The 12,898-nt window shown below is 46.2% G+C and overlaps 1 protein-coding gene across 1 annotated transcript in view; it reads left to right on the top strand.

The window, feature by feature from the left end:
• LOC130405003 (collagen alpha-1(XIII) chain-like) overlaps positions 1–12,898 on the top strand; it is an 89,648-nt gene that overhangs the window by 26,777 nt on the left and 49,973 nt on the right.

Raw genomic sequence — 12,898 nt, 5'->3', positions numbered from 1 at the left:
GTCTGGGGATTTTGTTGTCCGTAGCTCCTTGAGGCACATGGACGGTGACCGTCTCACTGCTGGCCATAAGCTACGTGCACTCTGCTTCACATGAGTGGACTCACATGCATAGTCACTCATAAAGATTCACACACGCACTCCCATGCACGGCCACACAAACACACACGCACTCCCACACCCACCCCCCTCCCACACACGCAGCTTTGAATTATGGCGGGGGTCAGCTGAATGGCTCTCCTGGATTGCAATTTATCCTAATTGCGTTTGATGTTAAAACAATAGAGCGATGTTGAATGTGTAGGTCGGAGTATGGCATCGCGTTACACAGGGTCAGGTCCACGCTGCGGATCCATCATCTAAAGTCTCCGATCTGTAAAACCAGACAAGAGTAATTCACGTCAGCCATTATCTCCATTGATCCCCTAGATCCCCTAGTAAAAGTCAACTGCTATCTGCAGACCTCACAGGAGACAGGATATCTGTGATTTCCCTGAAGGAAGAGGCGGATGATTAGGATGTTAAGGCACCCCTTGAGACGGGCCGACCAGGGCTCTGCCTTCCTCAGACGGAAGGAAGCTGCGTTCTCTGGAGGCCCGGGGCCTTGGGCTGAGGTGGCCTGACTTTTGATCACTACGCCTAGTCAACACACACACGCACACGCACACGCACACGCACACACACACACACACACACACACCACACACACACACACACACCACACCCACACACACACACACATAATCACGCAGCCAGACGCTCACACACCATCCCTATGTTAACTTGTGAGAGAACCCGTGGGCCCCTCTGTGTTAGAACTGAGCTAGAAAAACAAATTACCTGCTCGTGCTTTTCCATGTAGCTTAATTCCTTCGGAGTGTGTGTGTGTGTGCTCACGTGCACCGGCAGGTGTTTACGACTGCATGTACACATTTCTGTGCATACGTGTGTTTATGGTTGTGCGTGTGCAGGCGTGTTGTGCAGCCGTGACCACACAGGTGTTATATGATTGTTGCAAGCAGTCCAAGTCTATGTACGGGTGATCTTGTGTTTATTGTTACATTTGTTTGTGTGTGTGTGGGTTGGGAGTGTGTTGTTCACAGATGGTTAAAAGCCATACTAGTTATGATGCCCTCTGCAATGTCAGGGGCCCATTCCTCTATCTCTCTCTCTCTCTTCTCTCCTCTCTCTCCTCTCCTCTCTCTCTCTCTCTCTCTCTCTCTCTCTCTCTCTCTCCTCTCTCTCTCTCTCTCTCTCTCTCTCCTCTCTCTCTCTCTCTCTCTCTCTCTCTCTCTCCTCTCTCTCTCTCTCTCTCTCCTCTCATTAAGAAACAGTTGTTAGTTGTTAGTTGACAACCTCTTAACCGATCCACAAGGGCACATCATACCAGTGTGTAAAGAATGAACGTTAAAAACTATACATTCGGCCATTTGCTTTGCTTTGAAGTTCTTTGACCTAACGTTCCCTCTCTACATCTCATCGCCATACCCTTTTCTGGTGTTGGGGGGCAGATGATGAACGTTCTGTACCAATACGCTCTGTTGATATTATCGATATAATACATTCTCATTAAGGGGTTCTCTGCAGCTCTTTGAACAATCTTTTGAACAACTTCTTCCAGCAACGTTAGAGCATGATGGATTGTGTTTTAATGAGAGCAGGAGGTCATAGCTTTTAAAGAGCATCCCTTGTTAGAAAAACCAAATGTTACATGAGTTCTAAGCACTTTAATCCTTAGAAGATAGAAAAGCACAATAAGTAATGTTTTAGAAATGACCGCTGTTGAAGATCCATATGATGTATATTCTGGTTGACTGTGCGACTTGCTACGCATTCAGTATGGCATCATACAATATGGCATTCAGAGAGCGTTTAATTAGCAGCACACTTTGCACTTTATAGTTCAAAGATGTTTATCCACAGTATTAAACGTATGCTATGAGCAGAGCAAACTGACCGGCTTGACCATCCTGGAAACAGCTACACTAGTATATACAATACATCGTCCAGCTGTTAGTGTGTGTTCTGTGTGGGTGGGTGTGTGTGTGTGTGGGTGTGGGTCTGAGTTTGTGCATCTATGCATACTGCGCAAGCACCTGGCTGATGGTGAGGGTTTCGTCTGAAGCTAGTAATGTGTGTATGTGTTTGACTGTGTGTGTGTGTGTGTGTGTGTGTGTGTGTGTGTGTGTGTGTGTGTGTGTGTGTGTGTGTGTGTGTGTGTGTGTGTGTGTGTGTGTGTGTGTGTGTGTGTGTGTGTGTGTGTGTCTGTGTATGCATATGTGTGTGTTTGTGTGTGTGTGTGTGTGTGTGTGCGTGTGTGTGCGTGTGCGTGCATATATCTATCTGAGTATATGGGAGTGTGTGTGTGTGTGTGTATGCATGTGTCTCTCTGTGTATATGGGTGCATGTGTGTGTGTCTGTGTGTTTGGCCTGAGCCTGGCCCATGTGTAGATCTGAGAGACAGATGTAGGAAATCCAGGCAGATCACAGCAGCCTTCCGTCTGCGTCGGGCGGGGGGGACAACATCTGGACAGGGACGTGGAGTGGCTGTGTTTATATGTGTCTGCCTGTGGAAGAGATATACAGATAGAGTGGGGAGAGAGACCTGGCCACAAAACGTCTAGGTAAGCGGCTCTAGTCAGTAAGCGGGATTGTAAAGCACAACAGTACACGGCAAGGCCTGTCTCGGAGGTAAATAGCGCTGACAGAGCAAACAGGTTGGAGATCTGCTGATACTCTGAGGGAGGTCGACCCCGAAGGTTTTGTGGTCATATTTGCGTTTTCGAGGCAGAAAATTGGGAGGCTAAAAGAAATCCCAGAGCTAACAATAGTTTGGATTACCAGGAAGGGCAGAGATCAAGGAGACCGCCAGATAATGCTCTCAGACACACACATCAATACCACCAGCGGCATGGACTGTTCCGCACTGGACTTAGCAGAAATGAGCAAGGGCTACTTCTCTGCCAGGCTGCCGTGACTGAACAGCCATGGGGTCGGTCTGTTTAGTCACATGACCATATTTTCATTCTGAGGGAAGAATGACAATCGTAATTCACAATGACCTGGTTTAAAGTGGTATTTGTGAAGTGACAGTGGGGGTGGTGACTTTGATGATGGAGTTGCTAGTGGTGGTTGAGTTGACGATGGTTGGGGTGACGGTGACTCCAAGAAGGCATTCTTGGTGGAGTTTAGTGGATTGTAATGGTGATGATGGAGATGGAGATGGCGTTGATGGTGGGACACTGGGACAATGTGGCTGTGTGTCTCTCCATTCATTACCTGACGGGGTGTATTTCTGTGTGAGGCCTGGGCTGTTTTCCTCATTCGGGGCAGCTCAGAAGGAAACTTTATCCCCATTGTGTAAATGGATGTTTCTCTTTGTTTGTCTTCCGCTGGCATGCCATCCCTCAGTAGCCACAGTGTTTATGTTGATTTCCCGTTTGGTTGGAACTAGACAGTTGATGGGGCACCTTTTTTTACACAGCATGCCACAGGAATTCACAATCCTCTCCTAATATCGGCTTCATCTGGAATATGCCTGAAAAAATATTCTTGACACAATATGATATTTCACAACTAAACGATAGCTTCACATTGAAGGTAGTGTGGTGAGTCATTAAATGATTCTGCATTTGTTTCTCCCCATATGGGAAAGATGTTTATTCATTCAGGCCATTATTTACTCTAGATGTGGGTATCGCCTAACAAGTCAAAATGAAGAATAGTACTGCTTGACGGGCTGTCTGTGTCCTCTTCTGTAGCTGATAGTTTACAACCATTAAAGCACCCTGAGTGTTTGATTAATTTGTTTTGGAGCAGACTAACTAATACCAGCGATGACGGGTGAGAACCTAAACCGTGGGACTGGGGTGTCCCCACTGATGACAGGCTGCCTGTGGCACTGGGGCTCCTGCGACAACAACCGGCCTAATGCCTTTACCCGTCTGAGCAGAGGATAGATCGCTCCCACTGGGCCCGCATGAAGCACCGACATGGTGTTGTGTGTTGTCTTTGGCATCGGGGTGGATTGCGATGCTGGGGGTGGTCTTTAGGCTCCTTGGGTGTTACCGCAGAAATGCTGAACCATAAGTTGTTCCGCAGGCCTGCAAGTGTGTGCCGAATTTCTCGGCTGTGTGGGTGTTTCCACAAAAAACACTGTAAAGAACTCAGGAGCAACTTTTGAAGAATGGAGCCACACATTCCATGCGGCAATCATCCATTTTAACAATCAACGGCCCTCTCAGCTGTTATTCCCTTATAAAACCCCAACAAAATTTGGGGTTTAATTACACATTCATTTCCTATTTCCATTTTTGCTTTGACTGGTATTTCTTCTTCGTGAGTGCCGTTCAGTCTGGATCAGGTCCAGACCGCTCCGGTCTCCGTCGACGCGCGAGCCGTGCCGTGTTTACACGCGGCCCGTCTGTTTTAGTAATTAGCTCAACAGGTGAGTGCCATTACAAATGTGGCCCTGTTTGAACGTGAAAGAGCGTCGGTGTGTGTAGCGCGAGTGGCTGGCCAAAGTGCCAAGCGCCCCCCCTGCAGCACACATGTAAACACATCCCCATCCTCGCTCACCACCTCCTCCTCCTCTTCCACACTCACCCCCTTCTTACTTCGGGCCGAGCTCCTCGCTCACAGGGCCTTGATCCCACTAGCCCTCGCCGTCTGAGCTTCTGTTTTAATAACTTTGCGTGGCGCTGCGTGGCGAGACGTTATCGTTCTGCCCCGGTAACTCGAAACCCGCAGGAATCTGCTCCTAAAATCCACACGGCACCTCATTTTAATTTATATTCCCTTCCTTCTTTTTTGCACTCTTGAGTATGAATTCAGCATGGGTGATGATGAAGTGTCGTGCGGCAGATTCTCCTGGGGTCCGTCACCAGTTGGCGTTCTGCCGGGGCCCAGCTCACTTGCAGGGATTGCACAAAGAAATTGCAGCCAGAGGCATTTATCTCACTCATCGCCCTGGGATGATAGACCGTTGTACACTTGGGAACCTGAGGAGCCCTGAAGCCGGCCTGTGTTGGTTGTTTTAAGACCTCTGGGCATTAGGAAAGTGACTAATTGCCGTGTAAAAACGCGTGCAGGGATTAGATATTCTCGAGAAACGAGGACATGTGTCTGCCGTCACTTGCTGAATAATGTTGAGGGGTGAAGAATGACAGAAGTCGCAACTTGAAAGATGTGAGCTCATAAAAATTCCTGTAGTTCATAATCATCCATGTTCAGACTCAAATTGAAGTGGGTAGTGAATTGGAGCGAAAACACTCCTGGAACAGCTTTCCTCTGGATTTCTCAAGCTCGTATGTCTGGTTGTGAATTCAAGAGAAATTATGTTGCCAACACTAATGATTTTGCTAAGTTGTCCAACATTTGAGACCTCATTATGAAGGGTGGGTGAAATCTGATACCTTCCTGACTGCTTGTAGATTGACACAATAACCCCGCTGTATGTAATGTCTTGTTTTCTTCGCTTGCGGCAGTGGCAAAACTGAACCAGTAATTCATTCCAAAGTGGCGACAATGGGCCAGGTCAGCGGTCTCCGGTTCTCGCTCTTTAAAATATCACCCAAGGGTATTTATATCCGTTTATATCCTGAAAGGAGAGAGGAAGGGTCAAATGTGCCACCCTAGCTCCCACAAAGCACACACTGTTGTCTGCATTTGTGTGTAAATGTTTAATGGCTTTTGTGCTTGCGAGGAACATGTTCTTGCTCTCTGATCTTTGTGGACTTGTAGGTTTAACCTTCACTGGTATGCCTTGCCATTTGTCTTGGGTAAATAATGGGGATTATGGGTCAAGAAGGGTCCACACCCATGATGCACTCTGTCTGATTGAGATGTGTGGTTCGCAGGAAGACAATGTTTGGAGACCGCTCTCGCAGCCTGAGAGCTAGCTGTTTACATAAACCACTGTATTATTTCAAGTTGCTTTCTGATAAGATTTTTACCTAATGTTTTGAGAGAGATTTTGCATGTTTTTTATATAAACTTCAATGCAGTATTTATTTAACTCTGCTTCCATGATTTAATGAGCCAGGAAATCCTGGGATTAACTATAATGCCGCCTTTTATGCCAGAAGAAAGACATCATCCTAATTAAACTATGATACCACAGCAATCCCTGTGATATTCTGGCAGATGTATACACCAGTACTGCCCGGCTGACTTGTGGTTGGTAGGACGGACCTTATCAACCTGGGCTGATTTTAAAATGCTCACATGGATTGGCATTTCAACCGTCTTCCCCCTTTGCACCCCCTTCTAAAATAAACGAGGTCCAGACTGATTACTCCAGCTGGCGACAACCCAGCCATGGCAGGGCGGGGGTTCGTGACACACGCTTGTGGACGACTGAAGGTCGTTTAACAGCAGAGAGGCGCCTGTAAGGTCAGATACTGGCAGGCACAACGAATATTCAGACGTCTTCCAGTAAAAGGTTATTTTTCTATGGACATGGGTTATGCACATTTATTTTCCCTCCCGTCACCCTCCCCAGCGGCTTGTTTTTGTGACCTCTGTGTTGTGCTGGATCTGAAACGGTGCCTTTAAGACTTCGCTTATTGTCTTTCTGATGCAGTCAAGAAGACCCGGCTTACCTCCTCAGGTCACATCCTGGACATTGGACGGCCTCCGCTTGTTTCCTCCCTAGCGTTCGACGTTGAATAGATTTCCTTCCATGTTCATGTTTCTTTTGTGTCCTTCTAATTCCTGCCTTGAAGCTACTAACTATGGCTCCCAGTGTACAAAAGCACAGCCCCTGTCAGGCTGAATAAGCCCCGAGTGTGTCTCCACGGCGCTAACCCTCCATTAAGTCAATGATAGAGTAGCTGAGGGTTCCAGGCTCATTAAAACCCCTGGACTGTGTGGACGAGAAAGGCCTCAGCCATCCTGAGGTGAGGTGAAATTGGCAAGTCGGGGGAATTTCTTACCTAACGTATCCTTAGCTAACGTACACTTTAGAAGTCTGACTAATTTCTTTATGATAGAGTTCGGGTTTTATATGGGAAAATAAATTACAAAAACTGAGATTTTTTTTTACGGCACGTAACGTCGACCAAATCAGATGCTGCCATGTTTAGAATCCGTATTACATATTTGAATTCATATAAAGTACGTCTATATACAGTATTATGTGCTGCTTAAAGTTAACCATTCTTAACTTTAACTCTACTGTGCTCATGTTTGTTTGAAAACATGAGGTAGTCTATTTTGACTCTATTTTGAGCCATGCACCCAATGCTCAATCATCTCTTTTTTCTTTCTATAAATCCATTTGGTGGGGAATAAAGAAAAACAAAAGTGAGCGCAGCAGTGAGAATCTAAAACTGAGCAGTGAGGCTGTATGTGAAAGCTTCCTCAGACTACTTACCTCAATGGATTTCATTAAAGAGTCTTGTTCTATCAAGTGTAGGGCTTTCTGTTTGTGTGTGCGTGTCTGTGTGCCTTTTCCCTTTCCTGAGAGCATTTGTTTGTGGATTATGGTCTACTCTGTTAATGCTGCCCTTTTCTGGCACACGTACAATGTAGCGTTTGTGGCAATCTGCTTTCAGAGGCTCGGGTAATTGTTTAATTCCTGGATTAGTTGTTTGTTCGGAGTTCCAGGAGATGTTGGAAATATCCTCGGGTCAGTCTCCAGAGAGATCTGACATACAGAGAGGGTACCGCATTGGCTCTTCTCAACCAGGATTTGCAAGAATCCACCAAATTATGTCTGAGCAGGAAGACCTATAGGATATATTTCGGATATTTAGGTGATGAGGTATATCATGAGTTACTCATGTTTTTCACATTATTTTAAATATTGAAACCTGTGAGTGTTCAACTTAGAGAATTTGACTTGGTTCGGGGCTCTCTGAACCACAGCCCTAGTTTTGTGTAGCAGACACTTGGACACACAATGGTGGTGGAGGTAACCTACACCACCGGTGTTGGTTAGATGTCAGTTAATCAGCTCCTCTCCTGCCCCTGGGCATCGACTCCCTAACGCCCCTGGGCATACACCACACGGGCTCAAGATGCCACGTCCCAACTGTTATCGTTCAGACCACTTGTGAACGCTGACCTTTCGTTGCTCGTCTACTCGCGTTACAGTGTGGTATGATGCAGCAGAAAACACGGAGGACCAGCTAATGGGCTAACCGCTAACCTTAGCCTCACGGCACCACTAGATTTTGTGTCAAATCGGTGCCAGCCACACTTATTTTCACACTGTGGATAAGTGGATTGAAGTTGAGCCGGTGTGTCTGGCGAGATTGACCGCCAGACAGGTGGCTGGTTACGTGAAGTTTTGGGCGGTTTGTGGCCTTCAAACTACAACGGGAGCAGACAATGTTTGGTTCTTGTGTAGGAGAGCGGCATTAAAGATCTGCTCCTTTTCAAATCTTCCCTATTCATACTTCACATTTTCCCACAGAGTGACTGAAGTGGAAAACTACCGCCAAAAAAACCTCAGCCTGTGCTTCTTAGCAAACCCCACCAGGTAATACCGTTGGTCATGGCTAGAGAACGCAATAAGGTTCTCTGTGACCCGTCCACTGTCTCCCAACGGTCCATGAGTGAGGGATGAGGATCTCTGTCCCTGTGGTTCCGGTCCATTCGTCTCACACAGGATCTGTTACGTCCACTCTCTCAACCACAGCATCACGGTATTAGGGTTTGAAATGAGCATGGGGGGGGGGGGGGAGGGTGTGTGTTATGTGAATGTTAGTTGGTCTAGACGTAAGTGGTGAGGACTCAGAACTCAATATCACAGTTGTTAAGGTTTATATGTTCCCCTGTGGATCCCGGGCGGTGAGGCAGGGTTTTAAAGGGACACCGTATTTCCCTTTTTTTACTTTCATTACTGCACTAGATTTGGACCAGCCTTGCTGTAAAGGTCATATATCCATTTTATATTTGGAAACTGGGGGGTTTATGTGTGATGGAGGGAGGTTTATGTAAAAACAGTGAAAAGCCATGACATTCAGCAGATGGGTTTACCAGGCTTTAATACTAAGTGCATATTTTCTTTTTCTCACAATGGCAAAAGTTCATGCCATTTCATCCTTTGATGGATTCACATCTCTAAGTAGCCCATACCCCTCTATTGTTTTCATAATTTCACCGGGAAGTCGTTGACGTAAGGTGTACAAATTCGGCTCTTTTTGAATAATATAATAGTCTAATGTATAGAATTCAGTATTTCGATACTGAAATGCCATTACTGGGTGGCCGTATTGACTTGAAATGCACACCAGTCTTAATTGCCAATAAATACAAATTCAAGGAGTAGTAAAGTACCTCAGCCAGATATATATAAAATGTCAGGCTCAGTTTCCCAAGTATAGAGTGTCCCCTATTGGTTTCTCCGGAAGCTTCTCTGTATTCCCTGAGGCTTTCCTGGGGGAATCCAGTTGATCATCAACACAGTATCTGTCATTATCACCCCCGTGATTACGTTGCTTACTCAAGCCATTCCCGGTGGAGGGGTCCAAACTCTGCGTCCACACTCAGTATGTATTACTGTTTATTCATCATGTGTCTCCCTGCACACCCTTTACCCCTTACATGAGCACGACATAACTCCTTAAAACCCATTGGGGAGTTGCATCCAATTGAAATACATCTAAATCTAAATCTATTCATATTTCCACAATATTTCTGCACTTACCGGTATATTAATTTAGCATAGAATGAATCTCCCAATGTCATACACTATATCTTAAAGAATAATCTGGGTTGGTATTTTATACATCAGCGGTATCGCTCAACGCTCAGCGCAGTATTCAATGTTTTCATCCATTCCAAGGGGAGTCTCCCACCAGCAGTCTTCTGATGGTGGGTGCGTTTGCGCCGGCCTCCGAGCGAGGGTCTGAGAGAGCAACCGGATAGCGGGAGGGGCAGGCCGGAGGAGCCGGGGGCGGTGGTGGGCTTTGGGTTCGAGTATTTTCAGTGCTGGAATTCTGGGAGGTATTCCTGGCTCGGTGTCCCAGTACTCCAAACATGGCGGCCCACCTGCCCTGAGGCCTCCACTGGCCGGGGTACGCCCCCGAGTGACACAAAGGTTTGTGTAACAAGCCCGGAATAAAGGGGAGTTGAGCTGGGGTGTGTTGACGCCAGGCTAGGCCTACGCCGTTATCGTTGCGCCTGTTCCACGTTTAAAAACTCAAGACGCTCTCTATTTAGTTCTGCATTACTTGCAAGATGAGCCTTGATGCCCACTTCAGACTCAATTTACCCAGTGTGTGAGAAACCCCGGTCCACATTGGTTGTTGGCTACGGCTACGAGAACAGCCAATGAGTGTTCATGCTGGCATGCAGTCTTGAGTTCTTCATTTCCGGGCTCTGCCAAACAAGGCTTTTTACATAAGAGGGGAACAACAGGTGGTCTGGACCTTGGGACACCAGTAAAGCCCGGGAGAGCGAGAGGCCCGGCATAGATGACATAAACGCCCTGAGGAACACGAGTCCGTATGTGTACGATTGTCCATGTGTGCGTGCGGCTTTATGTGTAGGTCCCGTCTGTCATGCGCTGCCATCCGCTTGTTGCATGTGAAGTCCTAGCTTCAGCATAACCGTTCTTTGGCGCCATCGCAGGCTAGGCTATATTTGAACCCCCGCCCCCACAAACACCACTACCCGACACCCCCCCTCCCCCACCCCCTCAAGGTTCCCAGGATGCCATTGGCTCATGGGGGTCTATTGATGTGCCTTGTGTACACCGAGCCAAGAGGATGTGATGGCGGGCCCAGAATGCAGCAGGAATCTCGGTTTCATGCTTGCGTGCGAAGCAGGTTTAGGCTTACAATGTTGGGGCTGCTGGCTTTTGGAAGCATGATTCAACTCCTTCTATGTGTAGTTGCACTTTTATTGAATTGTTCAAAAAAGTAAACATTTTCTGATTTAGGACTGATAATGATACACAAAGTACTTTTAAGTGTTTTTAAATACATAAAGGACATTTTAGAATGAACTTGTCTGTAAATTTAGATTATTCTCATGTGGTTTTTATTCAAAAATGTTAGATCCAATACGTACATACAGAAGGATCGATGCAGTTTGTCCATTAAGGAACCTTGGCACCCGTTAAAGGGGACGTTGCCATAGCAACCTGTGACTAACTGCCGGACGTTTCTCAACCAGGGTCGACGGGAAAGAGAGGTCGCAGTGGTGCTCCAGGTAGGATTGGCCTGCCGATAACAAGAAGTGTGCAACTATTAGTGAATGAAAAACACACACCTCTCCATTCATCTGTTTACTACTTAGTCTTTTAGCGGACACTTATAGCCTTAGCTACTTACAGTGAAGTAAGATCCAGGTCATTAATGAGCAGGTGGCCTAATGCTGTTGTACAGACTGCAGAATTTGGGGTTGTAACCTAGAGCCCCTTTTAGCTGGCGGTCGAACACCCTTACGACTATGCTATCCTGTACTTTATTAATGAGTATCGGCTTGTGTGTGTGTGTTTGTGTGTGCGCAGGCCAGTAAGAGCATTTACTGTGGGTAATCAAGCAGGTAATTGTTGGGCAATACCGGGAGTGACAATGGCGCCACCGCTAATTTATTCGAATACTCCCAACCCGTTAGCGACCATTAGCTGGCTATTCAAACATCCACCCCTCGATCACACATTTAGCTCGCTGTTATATCATATGCCCGGTTTAGCACAGGCTGTTTAACATGTCACCTCAAATTACTATAAAAACAGAAACTCCCCCACAAAAAGACGATCAAGAAAATGGCAGGAAATGGGAGAATAATGGTGCGGGCCAGAGGGGGAGAAAATTGTCACTCCTATTATTTTTTGTGTGTTAAAGATCACTCCCAGATATCTACCAAACCCAGACATAATAGTTCTCCAATAGTAATTATTTAGGATATGAAATACCTTTTTGATGCTGCAAATTAACCAAACCAATGAAACCAAACACCTAAATTAAACCACAGTGACACCATCCAACACCAGTTATCAACAGCCGATTCTGATTGGTTCAAATGAATTCCAAGTGTTTGGTATTTCTTTAAGTCCAGCCGAGTGTTGACACTGAAGCAACATTGCAGATTTCTCCTTAAACAAGCAGGGGAATAAACTATTCCCAACCTATTAAATTCAGCTGGACTGCAGAACAGACTCTCTCCTCTAAAAGTTTTATTTCCATAACGATACTATGCACATATTTACCCGATGGCAGTGGTTCATTTTTGCGAGTTTGGAATTGGCGGTTGGAACTGAATTCAGGCCTGGGACCGGATAGATCAGTTGGAGGAAGATGTAGGGGATTCATGTTGACATTTCACATAGGTAATTTGCCAATATTAATTTCCTTCACCTTGCTCTCAGTGACGTAATGACATCTTTTGTGACCCGTGCCTTGATCTGGTGGTAATTGATTTTGTCAGTTGACTGCAGGCTTTGTGTGATTCTGCTTACAGAGAAATCAGAGGAAGCCAATTCCTTTGAGTGTGAGAGTATATCTGGTCTTTGCCAGCGGTCTGCAGCATATGTCTTTGATGAGGACGTTTGAAGCGTCTGTAATCTGCATAAACCACATACCAGGCTTGGGGTTTGGAATCGGCTTTCACCAAAGACAGGGTCTCTAATAAAAACGTACTCCTAGATAGAGGAGCGCTTCTGCTGAAAGCTGTTCAAAACCACTATTAAGTCCTGTTATTAGGACCCTAATGCAAGGGTTAAGCAGGAATCATAGAAAAATAGACCATCCTTTTTCCTCTGCTCCGACGTCACCAAGCTCTTAGCAGTAGTCTTGAGTGGAGGCACAAGGTTTAAAGGAACATGGTTTGGTTCATCAGCTCAGTGTTCAGACAGGAAAGCATTTCATCTGGCGCCACGCTCCAAATGCACCAAACTTCCCCCCCTTTGCTAACTTTTCGAAGCCACCGGAAGAGTGTCCGTTTC

This window comes from Gadus chalcogrammus, chromosome 15, assembly GCF_026213295.1.
Source record: "Gadus chalcogrammus isolate NIFS_2021 chromosome 15, NIFS_Gcha_1.0, whole genome shotgun sequence".
Classification (NCBI taxonomy): domain Eukaryota; kingdom Metazoa; phylum Chordata; class Actinopteri; order Gadiformes; family Gadidae; genus Gadus; species Gadus chalcogrammus.
Note: the sequence above shows the minus strand (reverse complement) of the source record. Positions and strands in the feature narration are given on the sequence as shown.